This window comes from Podarcis gaigeae, assembly GCF_964106915.1.
Source record: "Podarcis gaigeae genome assembly, chromosome: 9".
NCBI classification, from domain to species: Eukaryota; Metazoa; Chordata; class Lepidosauria; order Squamata; family Lacertidae; genus Podarcis; species Podarcis gaigeae.
Genome location: NC_139685.1, coordinates 569,154 through 591,029, shown reverse-complemented (window position 1 = coordinate 591,029; position 21,876 = coordinate 569,154). Strand labels below are relative to the sequence as shown.

Below are 21,876 nucleotides of genomic sequence, written 5' to 3'. Positions count from 1 at the left end.
TTTGCCACACTCTAGAGTGACTGAAAAACAAGAGAACTGCCCAGAACTGAGGACAGCTTCAAGTCCCAAATCCCTATGCCCATAAAAGAGAGCTGGTGCTGGTACTGTGATTAGCCTGCTGGACTAGGACCTGGAAGACCTGAGTTCAAATCCCCCCACTTGGCCATGAAACTCACTGGGTGGTCTTGAGCCAGTCACTGCCTCTCAGCCTGGCCTACCTCACAGGGTTGTTGTGGAGATTAACTGAGGGAGAACCATGTATGCCAGCTTGAGTTCCTTGGTGGGAAAGGTGGCATATAAATGCTATGAAGTAAAAGAAAGAAATCCACCTTTCCTTGAACATTTGCAGGTCGCTCTGGGGGTGGGGAGAGAGAGATTGCATAGATTTGTCCTAGTCCACTTCCCCACAGTGACTTTAAGGAAGCTTACAAAAGATGTACGCAATAAATTCATCACTGTTTTAAATCAAGTCTGAAATATATGCATTTTTATATTGTTGAAACCTACCTTGGGACCTTACACTGAAGGGTTGATAAGAAATCTAAATAAATGAATTAATCAGTAATAATAAAGGATCCCCCCAAATCACAAAGCCATGATGATGAAATGGTAACATTGCAGAGCACATTTCTTGATTCCCAATGTCATAGATATTAGAGGAAAACAGACAGATATGGTGATCCCTATCCCTACCTTACCATGCTTAATGCATCCTTTCACTTAGTTAAATGAACTTTGTACATCCTTGCATTTCCTTACAGCATGTAAAATTTTTCCTTAAGGCATGTAAAAAATGTAGAGAAAGGTTGACAATACAGATTCTGTTCACCCTTATATTAAGCATGACATACCAAATCTTTCACCTAGAAATTCACTGCAACTTTTCATTCCATACTTTCAACTCAGTGATTTGTAATCAGTTATCTGACATCATGGTTAGTCATTGCTTTATGCCTATCTCTGGAAGAGTAAAGGAGGGCCTTTAAGGGGATTAAGAGGAAGGAAGCTGCTCAAGATGACACTGTTAATACCAGTTTCTCACACAGCAAGGTCTCAGGTGTCAATGCAACAAGAGGCAGGCACACTGCGAATATGCTTGGAACTTCAGTGAAGCTGATGGTTGGAAGATTCAGAACAGATTATGATGATGATTGTGATGATAATGATATTTATATTTATATGCCTCCCATCTGGCTGGGTTTCCCCAGCCACTCTGGGCGGCTTCCAACAGGATATTAAAAACACGATAAAACATCAAACATTAAAGACTTCCCTAAACAGGGCTGCCTTCAGATGTCTTCTAAAAGATAGTTGTTAATTTCCTTTGACATCTGATGGGAGGGCATTCATAGAATCATAGAATAGAATAGAATCATAGAATCATAGAGTTGGAAGAGACCACAAGGGCCATCGAGTCCAACCCCCTGCCAAGCAGGAAACACCACCAGAGCACTCCTGACATATGGTTGTCAAGCCTCTGCTTAAAGACCTCCAAAGAAGGAGACTCCACCACACTCCTTGGCAGCAAATTCCACTGTCGAACAGCTCTTACAGTCAGGAAGTTCTTCTTCCACAGGGTGGGCACCACTACCGAGAAGGGCCTCTGCCTGGTTCCCTGTAAACTCACTTCTAGCAGTGAGGGAACCGCCAGAAGGCCCTCAGCGCTGGCCCTCAGTGTTCGGGCAGAACGATGGGGGTAGAGACGCTCCTTCGGGTATACTGGGATGAGGCCGTTTAGGGCTTTAAAGCCATTGAAGGCCTTTCAGGACCAGTGTTATATGGTCTCAGCAGCCATTCCCAGTCACCAGTACTTCTTCATGCAGTGCATAATTAAACAGGAGGAAGTGATGGCCACCAGCTGGATGGCCTTAAAAGAGGATTGGACAAAATATTATTATTATGTAAATGTATTGATCACTTTTTAAACAAGGCAGCTCAAGGCAATGTACAATATGTAAAGAAACACACAATACATTAGAACCAGCATAAAAGAAAAACAAAGAAAAATCTAACAGACAATCAAATTTTTAAAAGGCAGCTTTAAAACATTCCACACAGTCAAAGTGACCAGAGCTTATTAAGAGTCAAAGGCCTGGCAAAAAAAGAGAAATGTTTTTGCCTGGCACCTAAAGAAATGTACTGATGGTGCCATGTGAGCCTCCCTGGGGAGAGCATTCTACAAGTGAGGAGCCACTGCAGAGAAGGCCTCTTCTTGTGTTGCCACCCTCGGGACCTCCAAGGGGGGCTCCAGTGATGATCTCAGGACCCAAGTCAGTCCATGTGGAGAGAGGCAGTCCTTGAGGTATTGAGGTCCTGAGCTGAGAAGGCTTTCTGAATTGTGAAAGAGAAAGAAGTGGCATGGGCTCAATAATTTGCAAAAATAAAATAAAAAATGAACAGACTAAGCGGACTCCATGAAGTATAACCCTAAGGTGACAATGCAGCATTTTGGGGTTTCCCCTGCCTTCCCCACCATTTTGTATCCAGACTGATTGAGAGCTCCAGAGAATCCAAAGTCTTCCTCATTATCTTGTGGCGATTGGGTTGCTCCTATGTAAGCTGTTGTGCAAATGTGGATTGAAACCTGTGGGCCTTCGCTGGTGAAATTTTAGAAAATGGAAGGAAATTGGGGGAAATGGAAGGGATGGAATGAAAGTGGAGGTCACTGTTATTCTATTAATTTGGGATCAGGCTTGGGGAGGGTGGGTGATAATAACCCCTGAGCTTTATCATTCATGAATACACTTTGGCTTGATGCTTAGCCAGATTTTTTGACTCCATGTCAGACTCTGTGGTCTATTTACTGATTCTGAGAAGTGCCTCCCTGTACTCCATTGCCATGTCTCCCTCACTTTAGCATCAATTTGTATCTTTAAGCAGGAGGCATCCCTCTTAAGGTTAATCATGTCTCTCCCCCTCCACCCCTTTTATGTTTACTGTGGAGATTAATAAGGAACTGCAGTGTAAGGAGAATCTGAAACAACTCCTTCTTTATTGTTTAATTTAGGGAAATGCCATGGACGATTGAGTTTTAGCCTCTCCTTTGCTACAGTTGCTAGAACAATTTGTGTTGGGGATTAGTTGAGCTTCACAGCTTCTACCGCAAGCCCTATGCTGACCCTTTGTGGAATGCGCTGAATCAACATAACTTTTTAAAAATATGCCTTTTAATAATAATAAATAATAATATTATTATCAATAATAATAATTATTATTATTATTTATTATTTCTACCCCACCCATCTGGCTGGTTTTTAAAAACACACACACCACCACCACAACCAGATTATTCTTCCACATTGCCAGCACCTCTGAGCAAGTCTCACATGGAAGTAGCTAAACAGAAAACATCCCATTGGAACAAATGGGGCTACATTTTCTTACTTTTCTTTTGGCAATGGGATTTGCAAGAACAGAGCAGCCCTGATCCTGACCAGGACCACAACAAAGTGTTACATCCTCCTATATGCTCAGTTTACAAACTGGATCAGGAACTCTGCATCTGTAATTTATGAAGGGATCAAAAAAAGAAACCTGCACAGAACTGGCCCTCAGCTGACAATTGGTACCGGATAGAGTATCCCATTCCTGTCACTGAATGGTGATGGGCTGCTTTGTGTGGAGGGAATTGGAGCTTAGATTTGTCAAGGAACCCTTATCAGGGAAGGTGGATCTGTACCTTGAACTGGTCTGATTGAGTTTGGGATTTGACCAAATTTGGTACACATCTCTACTGCATACTGGTAGCTATATCTATATATGTATATAGATATATTCACACTTTCAAAGACTACAGGCTAACTGGCAATTTATGGAGCATAAATGGGTTCACATTATCCTGTGCCTCATTACACCAGTACATTGTAAAAAGTCACAATTTCCAAATGAAAACATGGCCTGCCCATTTTGGTTCTCACCATATATGTAAGCTTAACCAGGCATACTCTGTCCCAGATTCTAGATATACATTCTCTCACAGCTGGTGTTCTCATCCCACCCACCACCCACCTCCATGCTGAGGTTTTTAGAAATAATAGTTCCAGGAGCAGTTAAGAAGTGTTGCATTAATTCCCTGTCCTTTCTTAGTACAGCTTCTTTAACATATCTGAGTAGTGAAATTAGAAAATCCACGCGCAAATTATACTTTGCCTATCTGATTAAATCATAGTTTGTTACAGTTTTGTCTTTTTTGTTTTGTTTTTAAAAAACTTGTTCTTGCCTTCTATCTGACTCAGCACCCTGTTTCCCCCGTCCATGCCTTTCATGGCTAAGTGTCCCTGCTCTTTCCATCTCAATCCCTTGGCAAGTGGCTCCCAAGAAAAAGATGGCAGGAGCAGAAGCAAGGATGGAACTGTCAGAGAAAGGCAGTCAGCCAACAGCTGCTGCTCCCCTGTGTGTTTGCTTGGGATCCCCTGCTGCTTTCTCTGCAGGCCTTCTACAATTTCCATCCATCAGAGTTCGGCTTACACATGTGGCTCCCTTTAATGCAATTAGTGCATCTATCCAGAACAGGGCATCACAGTGAGAATAGAAATGTATAGATAAACATTTTCCTCTCTGATAATGCCATGGCTACACGATGCAGAGTTAAAATGGAACGGCAGCACATCCAGGGCAGACAAAGCAAAGCCATTTCCCCACAAACACCAGCTCCCTCAGCCTGAAAGCGAGATGAGCACTGCCACCCCATAGTTGCCTTTGACTGGACTTAACCATCCAGGGGTCCTTTACCTTTTTACCTTTTACCTTGTTTAGTGAGTGGAGTTATAAATGGTGAGTTTCTTTTGCCTGAAGATTTGTAGATATTTAGAGAATTGCTGTTTTATTTTTTGTCTGAAGCCTTCCAGGCCCAGTGGAAACATCTGCAAAGGTGACAAATTGCTGCTTTGTTTCCTTATTTGCAGCACAAATGAATAAAAATCCATTCATATCACATGTGCTTGCAAAGTCCTATGGCAAGCAATCCTGTCATGGTCATCATTCATTCACACTCCATAGGACCTGACCTCACAGTGCTGCATGCACAAATCAAGGTGTGCAGACTTCGTGTGATTCTCATGGGGCAGGTACTTTGACTGAACATGGCAGGTACCAGAGTAAGGGGGGCACATATTGCAAGCAACCAAAGTTCTCAATAACCCATGTTTAGCTGGTGGTTCCTCTAGGGCAGTGGTTTTCTACCAGTGTCCTTCCCTCCCTCCTCAGATGCCCTCTTGCGTCTCTGCCTCCTAGAGCTGCTTGTGGCAAAAGCCCTAGCTACAAGCTCCCCTGGTGAATGGTGCCTCTGGAGCTGGCCAGGGGGTGCTGGCCAGGGGCCCCTGTGGGACAGTGTGAGGAGGCACCTCTCTTTGGGGCACTTGGATTTGCTACCTTCTCTTCTTGCCTAGGTCTGTGGGTTAGAACTGTATTAGAGATTCTACGCACACCTTTGTGGCAAGTTAGACAGATGGCAAAGAAGAGTCAAGAGACCCATATTATCCAAGGCCCCAACCCTAACTTTCAGACTTTTGATTAGCCCCTGGATATATAAAGAGGGGCTAAGCAAAAAGTCTCTGGAAGGTGAATCTAGATCACTCTTTTAAAAAAATAATTATAATTTTCTCTGGAAATGCAACAAGACAAGAAGTCTGAAGCCCAAGTGCACATTATCCTCCACTACCACCCAAAGATGTCTCTCTTTCCTATTAAGCCAACAAAGGTACTGCTCCTACCCATGTGCTGGGCAGGTTGGGAAAATATCAATTGCATCCCATTGAAGGGACAGAGGTCAAGATACTGCACATGTGTGGTGAGCAAGGTGCAACATCTAATCAGAGGAGGGATTCAGGCAGTCTTAAGAGACTATCTCCATCATCCCCTCCCTTTGGGGTGAGGCTGTCTGCTGTTTTCCTCAACAAGGATGTTAGCTGCCATGAAAGATTTATGATCAAGTCCCCATCATTGGTCCATAGGATGGGTTCCAAGACTGAATGGGAGCTGTGAAAGTGTTTGTTCCAATGAGTTTCCCTGCCACTCTTCAAAGCTGAGGTGGAGAATGCCCAGCTACTTGTAAGAATCCTGGCCTGAAGGGAGCCGCTCCACCTTGGCAGACAAGTGCCATCTTGATATACTGCGTCTCTGCAAGTGACATCACCAAACCCACCTTCTCATGCTCTGTTGGAGAAACAGCCACAACTGTCTCTAATAGTCCCTTCTGCTGGTGAGGGAGAGGCAGCTTCCAGGACTCCATCCTCACCAGTAGATTTGGGCACATCTAGCAGCAGTGAGTGTGTGTCCAAAGGGCTCTGTTCTGTAGTCTCATCTTCCCCTTCAGTAATCCTCCTCAAGAGACCAACTGCCAGGGATCCTTGAGCTGCAATTCCTGCATTGCAGGGGGTTGGATAAGCCTTGTGGTCCCTTCCAACTCTACACTTCTATGATGCAGTGAAGTGGTTCCCACTCCTGATCCGAATCAGAGCAGCTCTAGTGACACCCCCAAGAAGCAGTTTGGGTATGCTCGCCAAGGAAGGTACAAGAATCACTGAGCACATTGTAAAATGCCAAACATTTGCATCACTCCCCACAAACTGCTAAGATCTCCTCAAAATGGCAAGCAGAGCCATTTTTGCTGTAAGTATATAGCCATCAGGAGACTTTCCAGTTGCAGTCTTGCTCACTTGGGGGCCGTTCCCCAAATCTTGCCTGAACCAGCCCCAGGGGTTCATTGAAGGCAGGGTGTGGGCAGGGAAACAGATGCTCCATGTGTTTCGACAGCATGCATCAAATCAGGCTGGAAGGCCCTTTATGAGCCCTCCGAATGCCATTAGCAGCCCTTCAGAATAGTGAAACAAAACTTTACCAATTTCTAGCCAGACAGCTGTCAAAGAAACATGTTTCAGAGACTCAATTACAAGACACATTCAGGAACAAGAAAGAAATGGACCTCTAGCATACACCACCAGATGCAATTTCTCCTAAATGCTATCTGTTACCAAAATTGTTAGACATTTGACACACACCAGAGGAAGGACAAGACTTACATATGTCATTTGGTCACCTACCAACACAACATCAAGCTGCCCTCCCCACCCTGAACATACTAACTCCACTTTCTACCTTTCCACTCTCAGATAAAAGCTTTGTGGACCTTATGAATAGGTTTCCCTTGAAGTTTTGCCTGAGACGATTGCTTTCTATTTCCACCTTCAGGTGACATCTCCCACTTCAGCTTGGTGAAAAGGCTTTTAATAAAGAGTTTCTGCTTTATTTTAATTTAAAGTCCCCAACTTAGATGGCTTTAAAAGGGGACTGGACAAACACATGAGGATCAGGCTAGCAATGGCTACGAACCACAATGGCTTGGCTCTGCCTCTCCAGTCAGAGAGAGCAATGTTTCTGAATGCCGCTTGCTGGAAACCACAGGAAGGAAGGCTGTTCTTGTGTCCAGGTGCTGCTGTCTGGCTGGCTTCCCTTAGGTGTCTGCCTGGTCACTGGATGCTGGAGTGCATGGGGCACTGGCCTCATCCAGCAGGCACGTTCTTGTGGTATCTGACACATTTTCATCTACTGTCTCTTGTTTTTTAAAAGTAACTCATCGCAACAACCCCCTTTCTTGCTCCACCCTATTCACTTGTGTGCATCGTTAGCTAGATATATATGTTTCTCCAGAGCCAGCATAGCATTTATTTCACAGAGATATTTCAAACTCACCCTTCATCCTAAAGATCTCACAATACCAACTGATGATACTTTGGCAGCCAGGAAGGGGATGATCTGTTAAAGTGAACCATCTACCTGCCTGAACAGTATAATGTTGCAGCCACATTAAAGAACCACTTCTAAGAAAAATGACAGCAAAGTGTTTTACTTCAAAAAAGGAAACAAACCCAGCAGAATTGCATTCAAAGCCAGTGTGGACAAGTTAAAGCACAAAAGTGAGGAAAAGCAGAAGCAGGAGAAATCGGTCCACCTCTCCCAAGCACTGCAAAAGATGCCACCTAGTTGAAGCTGGCCCACTAAATCCCATCCAGGAGCCACTGCTGAGAAGGTTCTGCCCCACCAAGGGCACTTCAAGTATTGGGGGAACATGACTGGTGATGTCACAAATGAATGGGTTAAGATTGTTAAGATATCCTGGCCCCAAATCCAGAGCCCAAGTGTGGCAAAGCAGTTCAAGTGCCAGACTAGGACCAGGAAGACTAGGGTCCCAATCCCCACTCAGCCATGAAGCTCACCTTGGGCCAGTCACTGCCTCTCAGCCTAATCTACCTCACAGGGCTGTTGTGTGGATTGAATGAGGAAGGGGAGAACCTTGTACAGTACACCAGCTTGAACTCCTTGGAGAATAAGGTGCGATATGAATGCAGTAAATAAAAACAGATGAATATACCCTTAAGAATGCAACATAATTCAGTCTATTGATGTGACACCCAAGAAGAACTCCAAATAATATTTTCACCGTCTGAAGTTCAGAGAAGCAGGAGAGCTTAAAACATCCACTTGAGGTGAGATCAGGTAGTGGGTCACTTAAAGGAAAGAAATAGCCAAGGAAAATTTGTGCATGCTGAGGCCACTGGATGAATTTTTATCATCAGGGCAGAGCTCACGCTTTGCATCTGGGAGGTCTCAGCATCAGTATCTGGCATTTCCAGTTAAAAAGGATTCGACAGCAGGTGATGGGAAATTAAAAGTTAGAAAGGATTGGACCACTGCTGCGAGTCAGAGTTGACAATAGTAGCATAGATGCACAAATAACCTGACTTGGTCCGAGGCAGCCTCCTATGTTCCTTCAGCAATCAAGGTTACCAAAATCTCCCCAGCATCCCTCTGCAATGAGACAATAACACAGGGAGTGTTGCCACCTTTTCTGTTTGGTTGTTCCTTTGGCAGCTATGTGACAGGCAGAAATCCACCAGCAAGTGATACTGTGGCAGAGAATAAGCTTTATCACATGGTGGGGTGTTGTTGTCATTGTTTGTCCACCACCCATTAAAGCTTTAGGAGCTCTGCCAGCCCTAACAAAATTGGAGTCCAAGAGTAGCCAAGCCATTAAAGACAGACAATAGCATAACTGGAAGGAGCCACTGGCACAAAGCAGTTTTCCAAGAGGCAAGAAACAGAAGAGGAAGCTTGCTCTTCCTCTTTGCCTGCTCTTCAGGCACCACCACAGATTTCCCATCCCCACCTGATCGCTGCGTTTGAGCTATGCTTAATCAATTTTTCAGAAGGAGCTATTCCATCATGTCAGATCCAGCAATCTAGATCTCTGCCTCATTCCACCCCCACACCGTGTCCAGGGCTTCCTTTGTTCAGCATTCAGTTCTCTCCATTCCATCACCCAAAAATACACAATGTATCCACACCCTGTTTTCAATATAATAATGCACAGTTGTTAAGCATGCTCATACAAGTAGATGTCTGCTCAACAGTCCCATAAGGTGGGTGAGTCACATTATCAGCTGCCAATCAGCTGTGTGTGGGGGGTGAGGACTACCATTAATTGCACATGTAAGTGCATTAGGGAGGGAAGGCATCCTCCCTTATTTTTAGACCACAGATAATGCTCTCTTAAGAGCTGCTATACTCATGGCCAACTCAGTGTTCTTTTTCAAGTAAAGTCAGCAGATTTTACCCACTAATCATCTATTATGCTGGAATCTTAAATGAACTGGTACACACGACACAGGAAGGCAGGAAGGCAAGAATGCCATGAAAGTGGTTGCTTGACCCCTGCACAAATAGCATCACCCTCCATTACTCTGGGGCAGGGACAGGGCATATTTTCCAGCTGGAAGGCAGTATTCCCTCCTGGTCAACCCTTGGGGTGGGCAGGCATATGCCAGGGGTGGGCAGGGATTAAACCACAGGCTAGTTCACACACGCTGGCACAACCCATCTAGAAGAGCCAGAAGCAGCACCACAGGCAGAAGGACACATCCAGGCGGGCAAATTACACTCCAGGAAGGTGCCAAGCAGGGCAGGATGGGGCAAGTCCTGGGTACCAGACAGAGATGCTTGAGGGGCTGCATACGCAGCACTAGGACCCTCAATGCGGCATCGTATTTTGAAGCAAAGGATGCAAACACACATCACCATCTAAGGAGGAGTCCCCAGCAGACCAGAGTCTAAGATTTCCTATCCACACCACTGTTTTCTCCGCATCAGAGTAGGTTCAGGGTTGTTGTAGCCTTGATATTGAATACAGCCAAGAGCAGGCCTGGAAATCCACCCCCACCCCCCCATCCCACACTACAAACATCAATGCCAGGAATCACAGCAAAGCTGTGTGCAGAGACTGAAAAGGCAGTGCCGCATAACGGTTAGTGGGAAGAGCTCTGACAAGGGAGAGCAGAGTTCAAATCCCCACACGCAACCACCAAAGCACACTGGGTGACCTTGGCCCAGTCACTTTCTCATACTTTGTTCTAGGAAAAGGGGAACTGTATCTATATCACTGCGTATAATTTTTTAAAAAATTGATTCATAATAATAAATGAAATCCTGCTCACAATGTTGGACACTCTTGCTTGAATGCAGCATTAAAAACTCCACAGACAGAACAAAACAGAAAGCAGCCCTCAAGGAAAGAGCACCTCCTAGCATACGCAAAGCGCCTGCCCTTTCCTAGTTAGAAACCAGATCCCGCCCCCGCCCCCGCTTTTCAAAAGCAACATCTCCGGATCGCAGCGCGCGCGGCATTCTCCCCCGCCGCCCCTCTGAGGTCCGCAGGCACCCAGCTCTACCTGGGTTTCACCCACCCGTCTAATAAAGCATCCGGACGTGGAGCCGCGAGAGAGGCACCCCCCGCCCCAGCGATCCAGCGCCCACCCCGAGGGGAACGTGCTACTCACCCGGTGCCACCGCCTGCCGCGTCTCTCCGCGGCCCCTCGGAACGTGGGAAGGGTGCAGCGGCCGCGGCGTTGCTTGGATTCCCGCGGGCTCGGGCAGGACAGGGGGCGGCGAGAGGGGCCGCCAACTTCTCCCCTGCCTACGGGCCCTGCCCAGAGAGGAAAGAGCTTCGCTTGGTGGAGCGAGAAAGCGTCCCCGCGGCGGAGCCTGGCGAGCGTCCCTCCGCGCCGGCGGGGCTCGCTCTCCTCCAGCTGCGATCACTGGGGCGTCGGCTGCCTGCGCTGGGCCAGAGCCCGGAGCCCGGCAGCGGGGACAAGACAAGGCGCCGCCAGCTGCGACGAAGCGCGCATCCTTGCCAAGCGCGGCGGCGGCGGCTCTCCGGCTTTCCTTTCGCCCCGCACCGTCGGCGCAATCCCTCGCAGCTGGGAAGCCCAAGCGCCCTTCCCAGGATCCGGCAGAAGCTCAGCTAGCAAGAGGAGCCGCGCTCCGGCTGCCTACATCTCCCCGCATCCGTCAGCCCACGAGCAGCTTCAACCCGCGGCTGGTAGTCGCCGCTGCCGAGGCTGCGTGGCCCGCGCAACTGGCGGCTCGGTTCCCCCTTTCGGCTCGAGCGCGCAGGCACAGCCTCTCGCAAGCGGCCGATGACATCAGCCCGAGAGGCCGCCGCTGCTTTGCCTGGATGCGGGCGCGGAGGCTCCCCGTGGCGGGGGGAGGGAGCTGTCGGTGCAGCTTGCAGCCCCGCTGAACCTCGGCGAAGAAAGGCAGGTGCGCGCCGAGGTCTTCTGCTGGTGCCTCTTGAGAGCAGACGCTCTCGACCGCCCTCGTCCCTCCCCCTCTGTCCCCCTAGGCGCCTTTACTCGGGAGTAAGCCCGGCTGACTGTAGGTAGTGAGGCAACCGTGTTTCGAACGGTCTGCCGTAAGTAGGACTGGCTCCCCACCGAGAAGAAGTAGTGGCCATGTCCAAAGGGCAAAGGGCTGCTGGCTTTCAGGGGAAAAGTTTGTTACCTTGAGGTCAAAGTGGTGGACCTGCAAAAGGTAACAGAAGCAGAGAGCGCGGTCGAGGAGGCCGCCAGGGATTTCATAGTAGTGCCACACTCCGGGGAGAAGGATGGTCTTGGGGAAGGAGAGTGTCCCCTTGAGGAAGAAAGAAGCATTACGGGGGAGCCTGGTTGGGGCTGGCAGGTGAAGGAGGCTGATCTCAGCTGGAAAGCCAGAAGTTCGCAATCCCCAGCATCATGTCTGGTAACACCTTGAAGACTTAACACACTTATCATGGCACAAACCTGCATGGACTACTGTGCACTTCATCAGAGGAACCACCAGGTGAAGGAGCCATCGCACTATGGCCCTCATACCGGTCCTGAGACATGTATTGATACATTGCCCAGGCCTAGTCAGGATGATTAGTTGATGAATGAAGAGTGGCTCATTTGTGGAGACCTGCTTTGCATGCAGACGTTTCCAGGTTCAGTGTCCCACATATCCAGTTAAAAATATTGTGAAGCAAGTGACAGGAAAGAGATCCTACAATCCAGGAACAATGGGAGTCAGAGCCCAGCAACATTTGGAGAGCCACACATTCCCTACTCCTGGAGTATTCATAGGAGCACAGGGTACCTTCCATCCACTAAGTCATTTCTTTGGTCCATGCTACTCTGTATTGCCCACAATGACTGGCAGCAGGTCTCCAGGGTTTCCGGCAGGGGCCAGAGATGGAACCTGCGGCCTTCTGCATGCAAACCAGGGGCTCCATCACTGAGCTATGGCTCTTCTCAAGGTAGCAATATCAAAAGCAACAAGATGGCCAGAAACAATTGCAATGTGAAAAACTTTATGGAATAATTCAAAACATCAAAACTAACAAACTGAAGTCTCTGAAAGTCTCTGAATCATATTTTGCAACACAAGGGGTTGTTTATTCATTGTCTTCCCAAGGTAGACAGGAGAGTGCTAGTTGAACAAATACCCTCACAGGGTACAAGACAGCTTCTAGCACAAAACTTTAGCTTGGTCAGTGACATGCTACTTTTCCAGCTGCGCAGAACTCAAGGGGCCCATTCAGGCACACAAACCACTCCTCACTTTCAGCTCCCTTTAGCCATGGGGAAATGAATGGGCGCTAGCATGGCCATGCCTCCTTCTGCCCAATTAGGCGCCACTTGAGCAACCCATTCACGGACACTGCATACTCATGCCAACGCGTTTGACCTTCTGAATGCCACAACGCTGCCCTCGCTCTCACACAGGCAGATGAAAGGGAATGCTGACATGTGCAAAGTGGTGGGCATTGGGAAAATAACCCTAATTACACTTACACAGCGCTGGACTCTGAAATAGCTATTATCACTCAAGAAAGATGTCTGGGAGTAATTGCAGATGGCTCCCTGCAAACAACGCAATATGTTTCAGCCTCAGGGAAGAAGAGCAGTAAGAACACTCAGAGATATTAGGGGAAGGAGAAAGAAAGCAATCTGGGCCACAGGGAGGGGAAATTGTATCTGTTTTTAGCTTGATGATGCGTTCACACCCTGAACACTGGATGCAATGGAAGGATCTCTGACTTGCTCCACTCAAAGAAAGGTTAGGGACACTGTGGCTCCCTCCAGATCCAAGGAGGTGCTTCTGCACACAGCGCATAGTAAACGATGGAACTCCCTCAAATTCGTGGAGGAGAAGGCTATCAAAAACTACTTCCCATGATGCCTGTGCTCTGCCTCCATGGTTGGAGGCAGTGCTTCTGAATCCCAGTTGCTGGAAACCATGGGCTGGAGGAGTGCTCTTGTGCTTAAATCCTGCTTGTGGAATTCCCAGAGGCATCTATCTGGCCACTGTGAGAACAGGATGCTGAACCAGATGGGCTACTGGCCTGGTCTGGTGGGCTCTTATTGTGCTATTTCTCATACTTGGGTTTGTGTCTGTGTGAGTCTTGTCAGGGTGGGGGGGGGGCAATTTGGATCAGGATCATGGAAAGGGCAGAGGCTTAACGTCCCATCGCCATGGCATGATCCTGATCCAACTTGCTCCCCACATAACAGCCATTGGTTTAAAAAAGTGAATCACACAAGGCCAAACCATGTGACAGGGTGAATTCGGGGGGGGGGGGGTCAGAGCCCAAACCTGTTTTCACTGTAACTCTTGTATTGAACTTTATATATTTATTTCATAACATTTATATATTGCTTGATTGCAAAAGAAGCCTTCAAAGCAGTTTACCAGAATAATAAAATGATAAAATTAATGGTAAAAAGACTTAGGAAGAACAATTTAAAACATTTTTTTAAAAAAATAAGAAGTCCACACTAGATGAAAAACATATTTAGATTGTTCTTTTGTTCTTGTAATCACTATGCTTGTAACTCTGCCATACTTTCTAAGTTGCTCACAGTGTGTTTGATTTGGGTGACTAACAAATCAACTAATGAATGAATGAATGAATGAATTGGCCCTAGGTCAATAGAATCCAAGCATCACTTAACAAAACCAGTGCTGGGGTTTCTGGGATTGATTCCTGTGATGAAGGCCCATCACAACATCTATTGTGGATGGTTGGTGGGAGGGCCTCATTCCTGCTTAGGCAGCCTTCTAAGAGACCAGAGGCAAGCAGTGGATGGAGCATTGGGCGAGGGGACTCTTCTTTTACACCGGTAGCTCTATTGTGGCCCCACAAAAACCAGGTTTCTACTAGGCTACTGTTAATTGCTCTGAAATGATCCCTCCACATCTTGTGTTGCTTGTGTTGCTGATTGGTGCAGTTTTTGGTCCATATGATTTACAGTAATGGTACACATTCTGAAGCCGTTACGCTGCCAGACATATGCAAGGAGGAAGTGACATAGCTCAGGGACAGAGTGTATGCCTTGCATGCAGTAGATCCTGACTTCTCTGCATCTCCAGGTAGGGCTGGGAGAGAACCCTGCTTGGAACGCAGGAGAGCTGCTGCCAGCCAGTGTAGACAATACTGGCTAGATGGACCAATGGTTCCAATGGATCTTCAGCTTTCCATCCTCCAGTCAAGTAGAAGTACTCAAAGAAAAGTGCAGAGCAGGGCTGGTGTAGTCTGGAGAGAGGGGGCTTGGGTTGGGGAGGAGGCATGGTCAAGGGGAGGTGGTCCTAAGGGACATATTGAGAGGCATGGAAGGCTCCTTGCCTCTGGATTCATGTATGCAATTCTTCACAATTCCCCGTCCCCCAAAGTCAGTCATAGATTGTCTCATGCATCCCGCCTTTGTTTACAGAGTGACCTTTCAGCAAAAAGATGGCACCATGCGTGGCTGGCTACTTGGCCACTGCAGTGCTTTCTCGCCCTCACTCCTCTAGACAACAGGCACAGCAAGGCACACCAACTGTAACTCCAGATAACATCTGCGTGGCAACAGCAGATGTTTACTCGGTGACAGGCTGAGCATCATCTTGGCCTCACCACTGCTCTTCCCTCAGCACCCTTCAAACTCATCCCTCTGGATCGAGATGTCATCCCCATCTGCCACCTTGGGGACTTGCACTGGAGAGATCTCCCCCCAGGCATCCTAGTTATGGGAGAGAGAGAAAGAGAAAAAGAGAGAGCTGGACAGTGCAGACATTTCTCAAGATGTTCCCAAGGTTCTGGACAGAGGAATCAGGCTCATATTTGGGACAGCCAGCTCTTTCAGTGTCAGAACACATTTACTGTTTGCTTGTGTGGAAGATTTTATATACTGCTCATTCTCAAAGTTAGTGGAGCTCGGCCCATGAGGGCAAACAAAGTGTCGCCCCACCAACCTTGGCCTCCCCCTATCTACCTGCCTTCTCACATCTAAATAAATTAAAAAATTGTCCAGTAGCACCTTAGAGACCAACCTTAGAGACCAACTAAGTCCGGTGCAGCGCGACGTCGTTGCAAGCGGGGATTTTTCCGTGAGGAGAATCCCGGGCTATGGAGGTTAAAGGGGTGCTACAGGGCGCGGTGGCCCCCATAATACCCTCTGGAGGGTGTCCGGAGGGGCAAGATCCCAGCGGGACCAGGAGCGATCAGCCCGGCCGTCAGGTAGTCTCAAAAGAGGTGAAGAGAACGGCGGAGTCGATCGGCGGGTTGAGGGAAGCCATTATCTGCCTCCAAATAGCGAAGCCCCGAGCTTGCCGAAGAAGCGCTACGCTCTCAAACTAAAGAAATCCGGCTCCAAGCAAGGTAAAATCGGGAGGTACAAAGTAAGGAAGCCCCGGAGCGAAAGGAGAAGTGTGCGGAGCTCAGCTGACAGCCGAAATCAGCTTAGACACAGCACTACCTACAGAGCTGAGAAAAGTGAAAGTTAGTTGCCCTAGCGGAAGCCGTCTTTCCCCTTTTCTGAACTCTTTAAAAAGTATCTCTCTAGGAAGATACATTATATTAGAGATATTACTTCAGCGAAAAGGGGAACAGAAGACTAACTGTTGAAAGCTACAGTTCTGGGTGTAACAGAGGGAGCGAGTGATAAGAAGGAGCGCTTCTCCACTTTCACTTAAGAATAAAGGGCAGGGTAACGGAACAATTACGAACCAGCGTGCAAGGAAATAAAAAGGGACATGGAGGTGTGGGGGAGGCTGAAATTGTCATTCTGGGGAAGGATCTCTACAATCAAAATGAATGTGCTCCCGAAGATATTATTTTTATTTCAGACTATCCCTATAATTAAGGGGAATAAGATTTTTAAAGAGTGGCAGAGAGCGATCTCTAGATACATCTGGCAGGGCAAAAAACCGAGAATTAAATTTAAATTATTAACAGACTTAAAAGAAAGAGGAGGCTTTGCCCTGCCGGATCTGAAACTGTATTATGAGGCATCATGTCTCTGCTGGGTGAAGGAGTGGATTAAGTTAGAGAATAACAAATTGTTGGACTTAGAGGGGTTCGATAACAAATTTGGATGGCATGCCTATCTATGGCAGGAGAAAAAGAGAGTCCATAAAGGCTTCGAGAACCACATCTTCCGAGGTCCCTTAATTGAGGTCTGGGATAGGTATAAAAATCTATTAGAACCTAGAACGCCACGTTGGCTATCACCTCTAGAAGTTATGAGCGTAAAGGGAATCAATATGAGAAGCAATTGGACAACATATGGTCAACTGTTATTTAAGGAAGGGGGAAAGTGGAAAATAAAACCGTATGAGCAGGTAAAAGAACATGTATACGATTGGCTGCACTACTTCCAAATAAATGGGATGTTTAAGAAAGACAGTAAAGAACGAGGCTTTGCGGATAAGGAATCAAATTTTCAAAGTGAGCTTATTGATAATGATGGCAAAAATTTATCTAAAATGTACAAACTGTTGTTATATTGGAATTTGGAAGACGAAGAAGTTAAGTCGGTGATGATCAGCTGGGCCAGGGATGTGGGTCATAATATACAATTCGAAGAGTGGGAGAAACTGTGGAATGAGGGATTAAAATTCACTGCTTGTATGACGTTAAAAGAAAACACGATGAAGATGTTCTATAGATGGTATATGACGCCGGTGAAACTGGCAAAAATGTACAAGACATGCAATCGGTGCTGGAAATGCAGGGATAAAGAGGGTAGTTTCTTCCATTTGTGGTGGGACTGTAAGAAAGTGAAAGACTTCTGGGAGAAAATATACAATGAGTTAAAGAAGATTTTAAAATACACATTTACGAAAAAACCAGAAGTCTTTCTGTTGGGAATGGTAGGAAGTGAGATAAAAAGGGAAGACTGCAAATTCTTTAGATACGCAATCACAGCCGCAAGAGTGTTACTGGCCCAGGGTTGGAAACAACAAGATATACCGACCATAGAAGAGTGGAGAATAAAACTGTTAGATTACGCAGAGTTAGACAAATTGACAGGGAAGATCAGATACTTAAGAGACCAAAAATTCATCGAGAACTGGGGGAAATTTGTGGAATATCTGGAATGTTTAAGTGAAGGACAGATGACGCTCAAGGGATTTAAAGAAGCACTGTAAGAAAAGTAAGAAGTATTGTCTAAAGGGAATAGAAAAAAAGGAGATAAATAATGTCAATACAAATTGGAGAAATGTGTAATCAAATTACGACTATGAATGATTTACGGAACAGTTGAGGGAAGTCCAAAAGAGAAATAAGTAATGGAAAAGATGTGAAATTTATGCACGTTGTTTTGTTTTATTTGTGGATTAATTATTTATTTTTGTTTTGTTATTATTTATTTTTGTTTTATTTGCGGATTAATAAAAATTATATTGAAAAAAATAAAAATAAAAAATCATTACAGGAATTCTAATAAGTATTATAACTGTATAGCTAAAGGGAAAATGAGCATCCCTTCCAGTAAAAGTAAATTGTTTGTCAAAAGTAGAGCTTCCATGTGCAGCAATCACCTATCTGAGATTGGGTTTTGACTTGGAAGGAAGTTAAAAGGAAGCATTTCTTTAAGATCATCCAAGGCCCTGAGGCTTCCTTTTAAAATGTGGTTTTTTAAAGTTTCTTTTGCCAACCCTCTTATTGTTTCTGTGCAAAACCGTTCAAGCAGGTTTTCGGGTGGTTTTTTTAAAATTAATTAAAGATTTCTTGGTTTACAAAAGTATGTGCAATGTCCCTTTTTTCAAGTTACGTTTTCTACAGATCAGTTTCATTTGTTGAGACATTAGTGTTACATTAGGAAGAAAAGGGGGAAAGAGGTGGAGGGGGGAATGATGTGTGGGGTCAGGTCAGGTGGTAATGCTTCTATTATTCTACTTCATGTATGTGTGGGGGTTTGTGTCAGCATCTCTTTCCTATTCCCTTGTATTTCTTTGGTGGTGAAAGGTTGGGGATGGTCTAGGGGGTGGTTGGTTGTCTTTGACTGGCTGCAGTGAGATTTGTTTTCATGTGTGAGTGGGGTGCATGTGTGTTTTTGGATCAGGTTAGCCAGATTGATTCATGTGCTATTGGCAGATTCTTTTTTTTAATGCCTTATTGGTTTTAAAAACAAAACAAATACATAGCAAAACAATATGCAACGGTCAACAAAAGGCAATCCAAAATTAATTCTCCATACAAAAGAAGAAAAGATTGAGTTCACCAGTCACACAATTCAACATGACTTCCAATCCCCCTATTGTGATTACAACTGCACATTTAACTTTACCTCTCCTAGGTTATTCAGTTGTGTTAATTCTGTAAAGTTCTCTTATTTCATGCACAAATCCATCCAGGCCTGCCAAAGAATTTAAATTGTTACAATGTTCTTTTAAATAGTCTCTGTAAATATTCCACTCTCTATTAAATATTTAATCTGTATGGTCTCAGATTGCTGTCAATCTAACATTTTATTCTGCCAGTCTAATTTTGAGGGAGTACAGTCTCCTTTCCGTACCTTAGCAATTAAAATTCTTGCTGTTCCTACTGCATACATGAAGATTTTCCTTACTCTTTTTGGAATTCCATTGCTCATTATGCCTAGCAGGAAGGCTTCAGGCTTCTTAGGAAAAGAACATTTAAACATTTTTTTTAAAGTTCATTATATATTGTTTCTCAAAATTCTGATTTTTTTGCAGTTCCACCACATGTGGATCATAGTGCCTTCTGCCTCCCTGCATCTCCAACAGATGTTTGACCTAGATTTACACATTTTGGCAAGTTTTACAGGTGTTAAGTACCATCTGTAGAGCATTTCCATTAAATTCTCTTTTAAATCGTAGCACACAGTGAATTTTAAGTCACCCCTCCACAACCTTTCCCATGATTCCAGGATGTTGTAACCAAAATCTCTGGTCCATTGTACCATAATAGATTTTACTTCTTCCTCCTTGACCTCCCAGGCAAGGAGAAGTCTGTACATATTAGAGAGCAATTCTGTGTGTGTTTCTCAAGTCTTGAAATTTCTCTGGAAAAGCCTTTCTGTCTGTCCCTTTGGAATGTTTCACTTAGCTGAAAATACTGCAAGCAATCAGTCGAATGGGTCTGAATTTCTTCAAATTTCTTTAATTTTAACTTATTTTCTTTTTCTTCCAATAGAATAGATCTTTATAAGTTGCCTAATTGCTTCTCATGGTTTTTTTTAAATAACTGAGAACGCTTCTGTCGGAGACAGCCACCATGGCGTTTTGGGTTCTAGTAAGTCCTTATATTCAGCCCACACCATGTATAACGATTTCCTAATCACATGGTTCCCTTTGTGGACTTTAACCTTCTCGTATTCCAAACAAGCATGCCAGCCATATCTGTTATCGAATCCTTCTAGATCCAGCAAATCAGTGTTTTTTAACGTCAGCCGTTCATGATACAGCTTCAGATCTGGCAGTGAACCCCCCACATCAGTTAATAGTTTGTGTTTAAACCTGGGCTTTTGCCTCACCAGATAAATCTTGAGATGTCCCTATGCCAATCTTTGAAACAGCTTGCTCCCCCGATTATTGGAATTGATTGGATTAAGGAGATCATTCTTTGAAGCACATACATTTTTATTGTGGATTTTCTTCCCCTGCTGTTGGTGGATTCTTCTTGTTGTCTTGTTGGGCTATGTAAGTGATAAAGAGGAATCATACGTGAAGGCGTGAAGACGTCTTCTTCTATTTGTCCCCGGGTCAGTTTCAGTTTAGTTGGTTAGTTTTTCTACTAAGACTGTTTCCCATATTATTTGGTACCATTGGTCCATGTTTACTCCTGACAGATCTTTCCAGTGTCTGGCTATGATGCCTCTGGCTGCTGAGAGTAGGTGGGTTATTAGCTCTTTGTGATGTGAGTGGGCAATATTGTCTTCAAAGATGTTTAGTAGGGCCAGTTCTTGGGTGACTTCTAATACTTGCTTAGTTATTTTGCATATTCCTTGTATGATTGATGTCCAGAAGAGTTGGATTTTAGGGCATTCCCACCACATGTGGAGGTGTGTGCCTGTGGAGGTGCACCCTCTCCAGCATTTTGGTGAGGTGCCTGGGCATATTAGCATTAGTTTCCATGTTGTTAGGTACCAAACAATTTTGAGGGGTGACTTTACTCCCAACTAAGCTTCCTTCAACAGGGTTCATTTCAATTTTATTTTTGCTTGGTTACTCATTTTAGGAAATAATACTTTTGTAGTTATTTTAGGTTGCATGTAGGGTGAAGAAATGCTTTTTGAAAGTCTAATTTCAAGTAGAAAGTGCCCTTCCATAATGTTTTCCTAAGATTCTGTTACATATCTAAGGTGATTGAGAAATTAGTAAAAAAAAAATAGAATTAGCTACAGGATTTATGTGTCAAAAGTTTTTACATGTTCGTTCTGGGTCCTCCTTACAAGGGGAGGGAATTCTGTTGCAATAAAAAATAAAGACCTTCCTTGCTTTCCAAGCCCAGTTCCCTGCATCTAATTTCCTTATTCTCTCTGTCACCCCACCCCCACCCTGGGAGAAGCAGCACACTTACAGGTCAGAGCAGCCACATGGGGGGGGGATAGTTGCCCCAGCCAAGGAGCCCTGGAGGGACGGAGAGAGCCAGCCGCCTGCAGCCAAGTAGCACAGAGTCACAGGAGGGAGTCAGAAAAGCCCCAAGTGAAAGTGCTTTGGAGTGATGGAGGGGGGACAGGCAGCCCAGGCTCATTGCACATTGCCTGGGAGGCTAAGAGCTTCAATGACCCTGCAGCCCCTCAGTGGAGACTGCCATCTTCCCCCACCTACAGACTCTTGCTGCAATATAATAATAATAATAATAATAATAATAATAATAATAATAATAATAATAATAATAAAAATAAAATAAATAAATTATACTTATACCCCGCCCATCCAGTTGGGTTTCCACAGCTACTCTGGGCGGCTTCCAAAAGGAGACTAAAAATACATCAAAACATCAGTCATTAAAATACTTCCCTAAACAGAGCTGCCTTCAGATGTCTTCTATACATCAGATGGTTGTTTATTCCTTTGACATCTGATGTGAGGGTGTTCCACAGGGCGGGAGCCACTACCGAGAAGGCCCTCTGCCTGGTTCCCTGTAACTTTGCTTCTCACAGTCAGGGAATGCCAGAAGGCCCTCGGTGCTGGACCTCAGTGTCCGGGCCGAACCATGAGGATGGAGATGCTCCTTTAGGCCAAGGCCATTTAGGGCTTTAAAGGTCAGCGCCAACACTTTGAACTGTGGTT

The 21,876-nt window shown here is 45.4% G+C and overlaps 1 protein-coding gene across 1 annotated transcript in view; it reads right to left on the bottom strand.

Annotated features, from left to right (window-relative positions):
* LINGO1 (leucine rich repeat and Ig domain containing 1) overlaps positions 1 to 11,931 on the bottom strand; it is a 696,168-nt gene extending 684,237 nt beyond the window's left edge. Inside the window, exon 1 of the mRNA XM_083698290.1 lies at positions 10,830 to 11,931. The gene's annotated coding sequence lies outside the window, so the exon portion shown is untranslated. The remainder of the gene's footprint in view (positions 1 to 10,829) is intronic.
* Positions 11,932 to 21,876: the final 9,945 nt, after the last annotated feature.